The sequence below is a fragment of the Bombina bombina genome, chromosome 3 (genome assembly GCF_027579735.1).
Source record: "Bombina bombina isolate aBomBom1 chromosome 3, aBomBom1.pri, whole genome shotgun sequence".
Lineage (NCBI taxonomy): Eukaryota > Metazoa > Chordata > Amphibia > Anura > Bombinatoridae > Bombina > Bombina bombina.
In genome coordinates this window covers 1,068,518,649-1,068,534,989 of record NC_069501.1, presented here as the reverse complement: position 1 = coordinate 1,068,534,989, position 16,341 = coordinate 1,068,518,649, and positions in this window count along the sequence as shown.

Here is a 16,341-nt window from a genome sequence, read left to right as displayed (position 1 = left end):
CCAAATCATTGGGTCTACAGGTATGTCTATCTCCAGCATGTACTAGGTTTCTTTAGCTATTCTCTCCCACATCTTTTGAAGGGGGAACAGGTCAACCAAATGTGTGCCATGCTACCCAATGATACCCCACATCTCCAACAGCTATCCTTGCAGGTTGGAAATATCTTGTGTATCCTGGCGGGCGTGAAGTACCACCTTTGAATAATTTTGAGGTTCAATTCTGTCAATCTACTAGATGTTGAGGTTTTCGTTATGGAGGCAAACATGTGTGTCCTGTCCTTATGTGAAAACTCTAAGTTAAGCTCTCTTTCCCAACTCTCTATGTAGTGTGGTGTATTTGGTGATGCTTCCAGAATAGGGTATGTAAGCAAGAGAGTTCTCCTGCCCGGGAGGATGATTTACACAAAGATTCAAAAGGAGTTAGGGAGTGCAGGAGATTGTTCCTATTGCTATGTTTATAAATAAAGGAGTGACATTGTCATAGTAGATACCAGTCCCTAAATATGGTAAGCCCATCCTCTATTAGCTCATTTGATAGCTTCAACCTCTATTCATTCCCCAGATCAAACATCATTACAGCTCTTTGGTTGTTTATGTGATTGGGGTCTCTCGTGAGTTTGGCTCCTGGTCTAAAATCAGTATTATCCGAGAGGGGGGTCAGTGGGGAAAATCTGGAGGAAACGTGCGGGTATTCCATCAGAATCTTATCCCATGTCTTAATTGTTTCTAGTATTATCGTGTTCTGGGAGATACATGCCGGCAGCACGATTCTCCTCTGCCAGCACAGAGCCCCCAGGTGTTTTTGCTCCGTTAAGTCATGTTCCAGTCTAACCCACGCCTTATTATCATAGTTGGTGAACCAGTCTGCCACCCTCTGCATGAAGACTGCCTGTCTATATTTTTCAAGGTGAGGAACCCCGAGTCCTCCATTTTTAATATGGAGGAACATGAGTTTTTTATTGATTCTAGCTTTACGTTTATCCCATATATATTCAAAGATATGGTTCTGTAAATTATTCAGGTAAATTGGGGGGAGGGGAATAGGCAATGACTGCAAAAGATATAGAAGACGTGGCAAGATATTCATCTTTATTGTGTGGATTCTATCTAACCAGGTGAGACGCTGGGATCTCCATGAGGACATGTCTGCGATAATAGTTTTTTGTATTGATTTATAATTGAGTTGAAACATATCCTGTGTGGAGGGAGCCAGCATAATCCCCAGGTACTTCAGACTAGAGCTTTGTGCCCTGAAGGAACACATCTCTTGTATATGTGTTAAGAGTGTGTCACTGCATTGTAAGATTAACATTTCGGATTTGCTTTTATTCACTAAAAAGTTAGAGGCTAATTGAAAGCAGTCCAATTCTTGCAATAAATGGGGGATTGACTCAGATGGACTTGTAAGAAAAAAAAGGATGTCGTCTGCGTATAGTAGGGTCTTATTCTCTGTAGTGTTTATTTTTATACCCGGAATATTTGAATTAGATCTTATCTTGGATGCCAAAGCCTCCACCACACAGGCAAATAACAGAGGGGAAAGGGGGCAACCCTGTCTAGTCCCATTGGATATATGAAATCTGCTTGATAGTATCCCGTTTACTCTAACCCTCGCCACCGGCGCCGTGTAGAGAGCAAAAATTTTAGAAATAAAGGAGTCATCTATCCCAAATTTCTGAAGTATCCGACGCAGAAATGTCCAACCGACGCGGTCGAACGCTTTCTCCGCATCGGTTGAGACCACCACCGTTGGTATCTTATGGGATTGTATATAGTTAATTAAGTGGCAGGCCCTCACTGTATTGTCTTTCGCCTCCCGGGAATAAATGAAACCTACCTGATCGTTAGATATAATATGCAGTAAAATTAGTTTTAATCTATTTGCGAGCACCTTCGCGTATATTTTTATATCTGTGTTCAGAAGGGAAATGGGGCAAAAATTTTCAGGTCTATTCGAGGGTTTACCTTGTTTTGGGAGGAAGGGTGAGTCCTGAAGGGTGAGTCCTCCGACATGTCATTGAAAAGGGACAACATGTGGGGTATTAATATATCTCTAAATGTTTTGAAATAATGGTTAGTAAAACCATCCGGGCCGGGAGCTTTGTTTGTCGGGAGTTGAGTTATCACATTTTTCATTTCGGTATAAGTTATCGGTTCTTTGAGTGCTTGGTTCTGTTCTGCAGATAGTTGTGGGAGGGAAATGTCTTTTAAGTAATCTCTAATACTTTTATCTTTATCCGGATGCTGGTCTTCCCCGCTATTTAAGTTATAGAGTTGTTCATAGTATGACCTAAAGCTTTCTGCTATCTGTTCTGAGGTGTATATCTCTTTATTATGTTTGTTATAGAGTGTGAGAATATAATTTCTATTAATCCTTCTTCTCAATTTCCTGGCTAAAATAGGGCCACTCTTGTTGTCCCCCTCGAAATACCTTTGACTTAGTTTGTGAGCTTGTTGCTTGCATTCCTTGCCCATCAAAAAATTTACCTGAGCTCTACAGTCTGTGAGTTTTTGAAGTGTGTCTGTCTGCGTTGGGTGCGCCCTTAGTTGGTCTTCTAATAGTGCAAGTGAATTCAAAGCATTGTCTACGAGTTTATTGTTCTGTTTGGTTTGAAATGTATGAATGCTAATCAGTTCCCCTCTTATTACTGCTTTGTGAGCCTCCCATTGTGTTCTGTTTTCTAATGCCAGGCGTGTGTTCTTGTTTAAAGTGAAATATTCTATAATGGCTTTTTCAATGCATAGATGTTGTATGGGATCATCAATAACACTATCCACTAGCCTCCAAACGTGTTGACGTCTGGGGACGTGGGGCCAGTTAAACTCACAGCTAACCATAGAGTGGTCAGACCATGAGTTAGGTAGAATTCTCATCTGTGTAACCATAACCAAGCTGGTGACATCCACCATAAAATAATCGATACGAGAGTGTCTATTGTGTGGGTTGGAATAAAACGTAAATTCTTTTATGTCAGGGTATGTTATTCTCCATGCATCATGCAAGGTCAGGTCTCTCATGTGTGACTTTACCGAGTTGATCACTTTGTGTGGGACAGACGAAGTTTGGTTTGAGTTGTCTAAGGTTGGATTCAATGTCAGGTTAAAGTCGCCCCCCATTATGACAACTCCTTTAGAGGTTTCTAGTATCGTGCTTTACATTTGGGGCGTATACATTCACAAGGGTGACCATATAATTATATAACTTCCCTATTAACACTAAATACCGCCCATGTTTATCGGTGTGTTTCTTAATTAAAGTGAATGGGACCTTTTTGCTTATAAGAATGCCTAATTGTTAGGTTTTTTTAAGGGTTTTTTGGGGTGTTTTTTTTTAGTTTAAGGTTTGGGCTTGTAAAAGAGCTAAATGCCCTTTTAAGGGCAATGCCCTTACAAATGCCCTCTTCATGGCAATGGGTAGCTTAGGTTTTTTTTAGAGTTAGGTTTTTATTTTGGGGGGTTGGTTGGGTGGTAGGTTTTACTGTTGATGCGGTATTTGTATTTTTTTCAGGTTAAAGAAGTGATATCTTTGGGGCAATGCCCCAAAAAAGACCCTTTTAAGGGCTTTTGGTAATTTATTGTAGGATAGGGTTTTTTTAATTTTGGGTGGGCTTTATTTTGATAGGGCTATTAGATTAGGTGTAATTCTTTTTTATTTTGAATAAGTTTGTTATTTTTTGTAATTTAGTGTTTTTTATTTTTGTAAATAAATAGTTTGTAATTTAGTAGTGTAGTGTTAGGACTTTTTTAATGTGTAGTTTATATTTATTTAATTGGTAGTTAGTTTTTTTTAGTATTTTAGTTTAATAGTTATGTTAGTTTGATATATAGTTTAAACTTAGTTTTTTTTAATTTGACAGGTAAGTTTTAATTTAAGTTAGGGAAATTGTAATTTTAATATAAAGTTAGGGGAACATTAGGTTTAGGGGTTACAGGTTTAACTTAGTTTATTGCGATGTAGGGGGCTTTTGGTTTAGGGGTTAATAGTTCACCTTAGTAGATTTTGTTGTGGGGGGCTTGTAGTTTAGGGGTTAATAGGTTTATCATAGTTGCGGCAGTTAGGGCTTAATAACTTTTGTATAGTTGGGTGATGTGGGCGGATGGCAGATTAGGGGTTAATTATATTTAAATAGTGTTTGCAATGCAGGAGGGCAGCGGTTTAGGGGTTAATACATTTATTATAGTGGTGATGATGTTGGGGAGCGGCAGAATAGGGTTAATAAAATTTTTTATGGGAGCCCCCAGAAGCATTCATTTTTAAAAGGTTGGGAGATAACATATTACCCAATGTAGCATTCCTTTTTGCAGTAAATGCACAGCCCTTTTCCACACGCCGTAACCTCTTATCTCCCATCAATATAGGCATTTTTTTTCTTATTATCTTGCAGATTTTATTATATTGATTGGAGAAACAGGTAACAAATCTGCATTGAGATTGATCAAAAGTTCTACTAATCTGTGTGCCCCTGGGCACACCAATCAATATAGAGTCTCTGTTCAGGTTTTGGACTTCTACATAAGCTCTTTTGACAACCCTACCCGGGTAACCCCTATCTCTCAGCCTCCGACTCAAGTTTCTACTCTCCTCATGGAAAGAGCTGTCTAGGGTACAGTTGTGGTTTGCCCTTATAAACTTACCCTTGGCTATGCCCCGAAAGACATGCCCAGGATGGCTGCTCAGTGCATGCAACAAACTGTTCCCTGCAATTGGTTTCTTATAGAGAGTAGAAACAACCATTCCAGTCGATGCCACACCCTTCAAGGACACATCAAGGAAGTTTATGCTCTCCTTTTGCCACTCATGTGTGAATTGAATATCCAAAGTATTAATATTTAGATTACTCACAAATCCCTCTGCTTCTACTGAATCTGAGAACCAGACAAATAGCAGGTTATCAATGAAGCGAATGCATTTAACAATATGGGCTGAAGGGATATCACCACCTCCATAGATGTGGCATGTCTCCCACCTACCCATAAACAGGTTGGCATAGAAAGGGGCACATTTTGGAGGTAATGAGATCCATGGAACATGAAAAAAACATATCGAACCAATTCTATTTTTATTTTTATGTTTACTCCCAGTGGAATTTTCCTGGGTTCCTGGGTTAAACCAGGATTTCTTTGGCGACGTCGCCATACATAGACCACACCAAGGGAGTAATCCTTTTGATCCCTCAAAAACCTTGTATGCTTGGTTTGAATCACTCATTTCTTAGACTCCTCAATAGTTTTCTTAAATATAGCATCAAACTGTGTATATACCTCATATTGTTTAAACCTGTCCATTTCGGACTGTAAAGACGAATTTTTAGCCTTAACTTCATTTAATAACACATCCTTATACTCTATGAGGAGAGAAATCAATGTTAGTAACAAATCCCTTTAATAGTAATGAGCAATTAAGTTAGATGCCCTTGGTGAATGGATAAACACACAGTTTAGATAACCATGCATATGTAGATACAATCCAACATGTCAGGGAAGGTAGCATAAAAAAGATTAACAAAATTATGTGGATTGTACAAGCCGGTCTGTATTTACACAGATACTGACTGCCCAGGTATAATATTCAAAGTGGGTGAGACTCAAAGCATTGACTGTAAGCATTCTAACCAACAAACATTCAGCATGTATGTCCCATATCTAGACCCACAGATATTTAACCAAATTATAGGGAGGGATGGAGAAACGGGCCTCAATCTAAGCCGGCCGCCAGCTCCACTGGTATCGGAGTGTCAGCTCACGAACTTGGCACAAAGAGCTGAATTGCTGAGGGATGATAAGTTTCACTCACCCACTCCTGATTGAGGCTGTTTTGGCAGTGGCGTATTTAGGTTTTGTGCTGCCCTAGGCACTACTGACCTTAATCAGAGCACATGCCTTGTCTTCTCTATAGAAGCTTGCACTTTATCGCTCACTATACTGTGTGGTGGCTTTTAGAGAGAATATAGGGCAGGTGTGCTGCCCCTCACAAATCTGCTGCCCTAGACCCCGGCCTTGTTGGCCCAGGCCATAATACGCCCCTGTCGGTCCTGTAATAGCAGCTTATCATTCGGATCAACTACCAGTAAATGCCAACACCCAGGTTTTTCACAAGGCCAAAAGACAATTCCAGGGGGGGGACCAAGGTCAAGGAAAAAATAGGCCAAAGTATGGATGGTCAGGGACAGCCCAGGTGCACATTAAGAGCAAAGAACAACACCAAAAAATCAAAGAAGTACCAATAGACATGGTGATTAATATTTCTTCATACACTTTATCAGATGTGGAACTTAAGATCCTGAACTATGGGACCTCACCCTTCAAAAGTTTTTTTCAGATATAGGAACAACAGAGAGTTTTTTCTAATAGCCAGACACCTATGTTATCAAGCACATATAATAGCATAACCTTTGAAGATAACTGTTCTTTGGTGTCCCTTGAGGGCCTGCTGAGTGAGGGGGGTGTTATTGATGACTCTCATATACAAACAAATAAACCTACCCTAAAGTCCAAATCAACCTTCTACCCTCTCCAGGCTAGGGGGAAATTATTAGAGATCTTTCACCAGTGGGTTGTAGAAGATCTCACTGAGTTATCAAAAACTGAAAATTATGCTAATCATAATTTGACCATCAAAGAGAAGGAAGCTTTAGCTGGCTTGCGGGATAATGAACTCATTGTGATCAAGCAATCCTATAAGGGTGGAAATGTTGTTTTTAGGGATAAAGCAAGCTATATTGATGAAGCTATCAGACAACTGGGTGATGTAGAGACTTACATTCTGTTACCTGGGGTTGCTACCATGAGGTTTTCACTGGAACTTAGGCACCTTGTGAATGAGGTGGTGGAGGGGGGGGGGCTGATGGATATTCAGACTGCAGACCATATTTTGGTCACACATTCAGTCACTCCCATCTTCCACCTCTGTTACCAAGCTACGTGAGAGATACTACTCAGACATTACAGGTCATGGAGGATATCGAGTGGAGGGATGAGTACAGCTGGCTAACAGTGGATGTTGTCTCGCTGTACTCGTCCATTCCCCATGAAAATTGTCTGATTGCAATCAGATACTTCCTAGACCTGTATACTGAGTTGTCCTCTAGCATGAAGGAGTTTTTGGTTCAAACTGTTAGGTTTCTATTGGAATATTATTTTCCATGTTCCAGGGATCTCATTACCTCCAGAGACGTGGCACTGCTATGGGGGCAAAATGTGCTCCTTCCTATGCCAACCTGTTTATGGGTTGGTGGGAGAGCTGCCACATCTATGGAGGTGGTGATATCCCTTCAGCCCATATAGTTAAATACGTTCGCTTCATTGATGACTTGCTTTTTGTCTTGTCCTCAGATTCAATAGAAGCAGAGGGATTTGTAAGTAATCTAAATCTTAATACTTTGACTATTCAATTCACACATGAGTGGAAAAAGGAGAACATAAACTTCCTTCATGTGTCCTTGAATGGTGTGGCATCGACTGGAAAGGTTGTTTCTACTCTCTTTAGGAAACTGATTGCAGGGAACAGTTTGTTGCATGCACAGAGCAGCCATCCATGAGGAGAGTGGAAATTTGAGTTGGAGGCTGAGAGATAGGGGTTACCCGAATAGGGTTGTCAAAAGAGCTTATGTAGAAGTCTAACACATGAACAGGGACTCTATGTTGATTGGTGTGCCCAGGGGCATGCATATAATTAGAACTTTTGATTAATCTCAACCCAGATTTGTTACCTGTTTCTCCAATCAATATGATAAAATCTGCAAGATAATAAGCAAACATTTGCCTATATTGATGGTAGATAAGAGGTTACGACAGATTGTGGCAAAGTGCATTTACTGCAAAAAGAAATGCTACATTGGGTAATATGTTATCTCCCAGCCTTTTTAAAACAAATGCTTCCCGGGAGCACCTGGCTACAGTGTAGTTGCACCTATAGGTGTGGTAGAAGGACTTGTACTTTGTGCAGTCCTGTACAGGTTTCCAAGAAGTTCACCTCCAATCAATCAGGTGAAGTATTCGCCACTAAAGGCTGTGTCAACTGTAAAAGCACTGTAAAAGTGTCAGAAAGTCTATGTGGGTAGAATCACCAGAGGAGTGGGGACCCGCATTACACCTGTTCTAAATTTGAGGTGACAGAGCATGCTCTGCACTATCAAGGCATTTCATGGGGATCTATAATGAAAAAATGTGAATACATTTAAATGGAAGGCGATAGAACAGGTCAAATGACCACCTAGAGGGGGAGACAAGTTCTCCATCCTTTGCAGAAAAGAGATCTACTGGATTTTCAAACTCAATAGACTTATTCCATCAGGCTTTATTTCTGAGTTTGATATAATTAATTTTTGGCAAAGGTAACTTGGTCAGTTCTAGCCGACATATCTACATAGTTACGTATGTGGTACTTATCTGAATATATACTTGCATATATCCATCTTCTGTAGTTTATTATGCTTTTAATATTAGTACACTATCACCTAGACAAAAAATAACAAATACTAAATTACAAAAAATAACAAACACTAAATTACAAAAAAAACACTAAATTACAATAAGTAACAAACGAAATTATCCAAAATAAAAACAATTACACCTAATCTAATAGCCCTATAAAAATAAAAAACCTAGCCTACAATAAACTACCAATAGCCCTTGAAAGGACTTTTGTAGGGCATTGCCCTAAATAAATCAGCTCTTTTACCTGTAAGAAAATACAAAGACCCCCAAAATAAAAAACCTTACTCTAACAAAAAACTAAGGCCTAGATTTAGAGTTGGGCGGTAGCCGTGAAAACCAGCGTTAGAGGCTTCTAACGCTGGTTTTAGGCTACCTCCGGTATTTGGAGTCAGTCAGGAAAGGGTCTAACGCTCACTTTTCAGCCGTGACTTTTCCATACCGCAGATCCCCTTACGTAAATTGCGTATCCTATCTTTTCAATGGGATTTTTCTAACTCCGGTATTTAGAGTCGTGTCTGAAGTGAGCGTTAGAAATCTAACGACAAAACTCCAGCCGCAGGAAAAAAGTCAGTAGTTAAGAGCTTTCTGGGCTAACGCCGGTTTATAAAGCTCTTAACTACTGTACTCTAAAGAACACTAACACCCATAAACTACTTATGCACCCCTAAACCGAGGTCCCCCCCACATCGCCGCCACTCGATTCATTTTTTTTTAACCCCTAATCTGCCGACCGCCAACTACGTTATCCTTATGTACCCCTAATCTGCTGCCCCTAACACCGCCGACCCCTATATTATATTTATTAACCCCTAATCTGCCCCCCACAACGTCGCCGCCAGCTACCTACACTTATTAACCCCTAATCTGCCGACCGCAAAGCGCCGCCACCTACGTTATCCTTATGTACCCCTAATCTGCTGCCCCTAACACCGCCGACCCCTATATTATATTTATTAACCCCTAATCTGCCGAGCGGACCGCACCGCTACTATAATAAAGTTATTAACCCCTAATCCGCCTCACTAACCCTATAATAAATAGTATTAACCCCTAATCTGCCCTCCCTAACATCGCCGACACCTAACTTCAATTATTAACCCCTAATCTGCCGACCGGAGCTCACCGCTATTCTAATAAATGTATTAACCCCTAAAGCTAAGTCTAGCCCTAACACTAACACCCCCCCTAACTTAAATATAATTTACATCTAACGAAATTAATTATCTCTTATTAAATAAATTATTCTTATTTAAAGCTAAATACTTACCTGTAAAATAAATCCTAATATAGCTACAATATAAATTATAATTATATTATAGCTATTTTAGGATTAATATTTATTTTACAGGCAACTTGGTAATTATTTTAACCATGTACAATAGCTATTAAATAGTTAAGAACTATTTAATAGTTACCTAGTTAAAATAATTACAAAATTACCTGTAAAATAAATCCTAACCTAATTTACAATTAAACCTAACACTATACTATCATTAAATTAATTAAATAAAATACCTATAATTACCTACAATTAAACCTAACACTACACTATCAATAAATAAATTAAATACAATTCCTACAAATAACTACAATGAAATTAACTAACTAAAGTACAAAAAATAAAAAAGAACTAAGTTACAAAAAATAAACAAATATTTCCAAACATAAGAAAAATATTACAACAATTTTAAACTAATTACACCTACTCTAAGCCCCCTAATAAAATAACAAAGACCCCCAAAATAAAAAATGCCCTACCCTATTCTAAATTACTAAAGTTCAAAGCTCTTTTACCTTACCAGCCCTGAACAGGGCCCTTTGCGGGGCATGCCCCAAGAAGTTCAGCTCTTTTGCCTGTAAAAAAAAACATACAATACCCCCCCCAACATTACAACCCACCACCCACATACCCCTAATCTAACCCAAACCCCCCTTAAATAAACCTAACACTAAGCCCCTGAAGATCATCCTACCTTGTCTTCACCTCACCAGGTATCACCGATCCGTCCTGGCTCCAAAATCTTCATCCAACCCAAGCAGGGGCTGGCGATCCATCATCCGGTGGCTGAAGAGGTCCAGAAGAGGCTCCAAAGTCTTCATCCTATCCGGGAAGAAGAGGCGATCCGGACCGGCAACCATCTTGATCCAAGCGGCATCTTCTATCTTCATCCGATGACGACCGGCTCCATCCTGAAGACCTCCACCGCGGACCCATCTTCTTCCGGCGACGTCCAACTGAAGAATGACGGTTCCTTTAAGGGACGTCATCCAAGATGGCGTCCCTCGAATTCCGATTGGCTGATAGGATTCTATCAGCCAATCGGAATTAAGATAGGAATATTCTGATTGGCTGATGGAATCAGCCAATCAGAATCAAGTTCAATCCGATTGGCTGATCCAATCAGCCAATCAGATTGAGCTCGCATTCTATTGGCTGATCGGAACAGATTAGGGGTTAATAAGTGTAGGCGACGTTGTGGGGGGCAGATTAGGGGTTAATAAATATAATATAGGGGTCGGCGATGTTAGGGCAGCAGATTAGGGGTACATAGGGATAATGTAAGTAGCGGCGGTTTACGGAGCGGCAGATTAGGAGTTAATAATAATATGCAGGTGTCAGCGATAGCGGGGGCGGCAGATTAGGGGTTAATAAGTGTAAGGTTAGGGGTGTTTAGACTCGGGGTACATGTTAGAGTGTTAGGTGCAGACATAGGAAGTGTTTCCGCATAGCAAACAATGGGGCTGCGTTAGGAGCTGAACGCGGCTTTTTTGCAGGTGTTAGGTTTTTTTCAGCTCAAACAGCCCCATTGTTTTCTATGGGAGAATCGTGCACGAGCACGTTTTTGAGGCTGGCCGCTTGCGTAAGCAACTCTGGTATCGAGAGTTGAAGCTGCGTTAAATATGCTCTACGCTCCTTTTTTGGAGCCTAACGCAGCCTTTATGTGGACTCTCAATACCAGAGTTATTTTTATGGTGCGGCCAGAAAAAAGCCGGCGTTAGCTTTTCGGGTCGTTACCGACAAAACTCCAAATCTAGCCGTTAGCTACCTATTGCCCTGAAAAGGGCATTTGTATGGGTATTGCCCTTAAAAGGGCATTTAGCTCTTTTAAGAAAGCCCAAACCCTAATCTAAAAAAAAAACACCCAAAAAAAGTAAAAAAAATCCTAACACTTAGCCCCGACGATCCACTCATGGTTTCTGAAGTCCGGACATCCAGGAGGTGATAAGTCTTCATCCAGGCGGCGAGGTCTTCATCCATCTAGGTGGCGTCTTCTATCTTCAATCTGACGACATCTTCTATCTTCATCCCGGCGCCGTCTTCTATCTTCATCCTGGTGGCGTGGAGCAGGTCCATTCTTGAAGCCATCAGGCGATGAGCGTCCTCTTCATACGGTCGCCGCCGTACACTGAATCTTCAATGCAAGGGAGCCTTTTCAAAAAGGCGTCCATTGCATTCCTATTGGCTGATTTGATTTTTGAAATTCAAATCAGTCAACAGGATAAGAGCTACTGAAATTATATTGGCTGTTCAAACCAGCCAATAGGATAAGAGCTACTGAAATTCTATTGGCTGATTTGAATAGCCAATAGAATTTCAGTAACTCTCATCCTATTGCATGATTTGAACAGCCAATAGGACTTCAGTAGCTCTCATCCTGTTGACTGATTTGAATTTCAAAAATCAAATCAGACAATAGGAATGCAAGGGACGCACTTTTGAAAAGGCCCCCTTGCACTGAAGATTCAGTGTACAGCGGCACCAGATGTCTTCAAGGATGGACCCTGCTCCGCGCTGCTGGGATGAAGATAGAAGATGCCACTTGGATGGATGAAGACCTCGCTGTCTGGACGAAGACTTCGCTTCATGGATGTAGACTTTGCCACCTGGATGTCTGGACTTCAGAAACTCTATGTGGATTGTCGGGGGTAAGTGTTAGGTTTTTAAAACTTTTTTGGATGTTTTTTTTTTAGATTAGAGTTTGGGCGTTCTTAAAATAGCTAAATGCCCTTTTCCGGGCAATGGAAAAGAGCTGAATGCCCTTTTAAGGGCAATGCCCATACACATGCCCTTTTCAGGGCAATGGGTAGCTTAGGTTTTTGTTAGAGTTAGTTTTTTTGGGGGATGGTTGGGTGGTGGGTTTTACTGTTGGGGAGGTCTTTGTATTTTTTTACAGGGAAAAGAGCTGATTTCTTTAAGGCAATGCCCTACAAAAGGCCATTTTAAGGGCTATTGGTAGTTTATTGTAGGCTAGAGTTTTCTTTTTATTTTGGGAGGGGGGCTTTTTTATTTTTATAGGGCTATTAGATTAGATGTAATTGTTTTTATTTTGGATAATATATGCCTAGATTGCGAGTTCTGCATTAGGCTTAAAAAGCAGCGTTAAGGGGTCCTAACGCTGCTTTTTAACGCCCGCTGGTATTACGAGTCTGGAAGGTACAGGTATACCGCTCACTTTTCTTCTGCAACTTTTGGCTACCGCAAATCCCCTTACATCAATTGCATATCCTATCTTTTTACTGGGATTTACCTAACGCCGGTATTACGAGTCTAGGAAGAAGTGAGCGGTACAGCCTCTACCACCAAGACTCCTACCACATAAAAAAGTCAGTAGTTAAGAGTTTTATGGGCTAACGCCGGAACATAAAGCTCTTAACTACAGTGCTACAAAGTACACTAACACCCATAATCTACCTATTAACCCCTAAACCAAGGCCCCTGACATCGCAAACACTATAATAAAATTATTTAACCCCTAATCTGCTGACCGGACAGCGCCGCCACCTACATTATCCCTATGAACCCCTAATCTGCTGTCCCTAACATCGCCGACACCTATATTATATTTATTAACCCCTAATCTGCCCCCCCAACGTCGCCGCCACCTACCTACACTTATTAACCCCTAATCTGCCGACTGGACATCGCCGCCACTATAATGAATGTATTATCCCCTAAACCGCCGCACTCCCACCTCGCAAACACTATAATACATTTTATTAACCCCTAATCTGCCCTCCCTAACAATTATTAACCCCTAATATCCCACCCCCAATGTCTACTATAATAAAGTTATTAACCCCTAAACCTAAGTCTAACCCTAACCCTAACACCCCCCTAAGTTAAAGGGACACTGAACCCAATTTTCTTCTTTCAGGATTTAGATAGAGCAGGCAATTTTAAGCAACTTTCAAATTTACTCCTATTATCAATTTTTCTTCATTCTCTTGCTATCTTTATTTGAAAAAGAAGGCATCTAGACTTTTTTGGGGGTTCAGAACTCTGGACAGCAGTTTTGGATTGGTGGATGAATTTATCCACCAATCTGCAAGGACAACCTAGGTTGTTCACCAAAAATGGGCCGGCATCTAAACTTACATTCTTGCATTTCAAATAAAGATACCAAGAGAATGAAGAAAAATTGATAATAGGCGTAAATTAGAAAGTTGCTTAAAATGTCATGCTCTATCTGAATCACAAAAGAAAAAATTTGGGTAGAGTGTCCCTTTAAATATAATTTAAATTAATCTAAATAAATTTACTATAATTAAAAAAAATATTCCTATTTCAAAATAAATACTTACCTATAAAATAAACCATAAGATAGCTACAATATAACTAATAGTTACATTGCAGCTATTTTAGGATTTAAATTTATTTTACAGGCAACTTTGTATTTATTTTAACTAGGTACAACAGCTATTAAATAGTTAATAACTATTTAATAGCTACCTAGTTAAAATAATTACAAAATTAACTGTAAAATAAATCCTAACCTAAGTTACAAATACACCTAACACTACACTATCAATAAATTAATTAAATAAATTACCTACAATTATCTAAACTAAAATACAATTAAATAAACTAAACTAAATTACAAAAAAAAATCGAGAATTTTAATCTAATTACACCTAATCTAAGCCCCTAATAAAATAAAAAAGCCCCCCAAAATAATAAAATTCCGTACCCTATACTAAATTACAAAAGTAATCAGCTCTTTCACCAGCCCTTAAAAGGGCTTTTTGCGGGGCATTGCCCCAAAGTAATCAGCTCTTTTACCTGTAAAAGAAAATACAAGACCCCCCCAACATTACAACCCACCACCCACACACCCCTACTCTAAAACCCACCCGATCCCCCCTTAAAAAAACCTAACACTACCCCATTGAAGATCACCCTACCTTGAGTCTTGTTCACCCAGCCGAGCACCGATGGGCCAGAAGAGGACATCCGGACCGGCAGAAGTCTTCATCCGATCGGGGCAGAAGAGGTCCTCCATCCAGCAGAAGTCTTCTTCCAAGCGGCATCTTCTATCTTCATCCATCTGGCGCAGAGCGGGTCCATCTTCAAGACATCTGAAATGGAGCATCCTCTTCTTCCCAAAGACTAACGACGAATGAAGGTTCCTTTAAATGACGTCATCCAAGATGGCGTCCCAACGCTGCTTTTTTGCAGGTGTTAGGTTTATTTCAGCCAGCTCAGCCCCATTGTATCCTATGGGGAAATCGTGCACGAGCACGTTTTTCCAGCTTACAGCTACCGTAAGCAACGCTGGTATTACAGGTAGAAGTGGAGCTAAATTTTGCTCAACGCTCACTTTTCTGAGGCTAACGCAGCCATTCAGAAAACTCGTAATACCAGCGTTGTTTAAAGGGAGCGCTGGAAAAAAAAAGGAGCGTTAGCCCCACAGCTTTTTACCGACAAAACTCGTAATCTAGGCGATTGTTTGTTTTTTTTCAGTGTTTTTTATATTTTGTAATTTAGTGTTTTTTATTTTTGTAATTGATTTAATTTTTTTAATTTTCAATGTGTAATTTAGTTTATTTAATTTGTAGTTATTTTAATTTTAGTATAACAGTAATGTTAGTTTAATATATAGTTTAAACTTTTTTAATTTCACAGGTAAGTTTTTATTTATTTTAAGATAGGGATAATGTAATTTTAATATAAAGTTAGGGGGTTGTTAGGTTTAGGGGTTAAGAGTTTAATTTCATTTTTGCAATGTGGGGGGCAGAGGTTTAGTGGTTAATAGGTTTATTTAGTGGCAGTGATGTTGGAGGCCAGAGGTTTAGGGGTTAATAACTTTATTTAGTGGCAGCGATGTCGGGGAGCAGCGGAATAGGGGTTAAAATCTTTATTATAGTGTGGGCGATGTTGGGGTGCGGGGGAATAGGGGTTAATACATTTATTATAGTGGCGGCGATGTCGGGGGAGGCAGAATAGGGGTTAATAAATTGTATTAGCGGCGGCAATGTCGGGAGCAGCAGATTTGGGGTTAATAAGTTTAACTTAGTGTTTGCGATGCGGGAGAGCCTTGGTTTAGAGGTTATTAGGTAGTTTATGGGTGTTAGTGTACTTTGTAACATTTTAGTTATGAGTTTAGTGTAACAGCTTTGTTGTGCAAAACTAACTACTGGTCTCAGATTGCGGAACAGATCGTGTCGGTATAAGCATTTTAGCCTCACCACACAACGTAATGGCAGCGCTATGAAATCCCACGCAAAAACGTCATTAGTGCGGGACTGACGTTGCATTACAGGCTAAAATGCTTGCGGTACAGCTATACCGACAAGACTCTTAGTGGCTGCATTCCGGTTTTTATGCTGAAATGGTCATTTTTTTTTAGCATTAAAACCAGAACGCAAAACTCTTAATCTAGGTATATGTGAATACAGCATTTATAATCTGACTGTAGTGTGTATATAGGCTACATGTACATCGTTAAGGGCTGATCTAACTTTCACAGGCTAAATATCTATATGTATGGAGACCACAATGTATAGTGTTTGAGATATGTGTCAGGCTCTGTCAGTTTATGTGTATATAGTTTGTATATATTCTGTGTTTTTAAGCCTTGTAGTTTAATGAAATGTATGCCTATTCACCTGTCCTGTTTTTACATA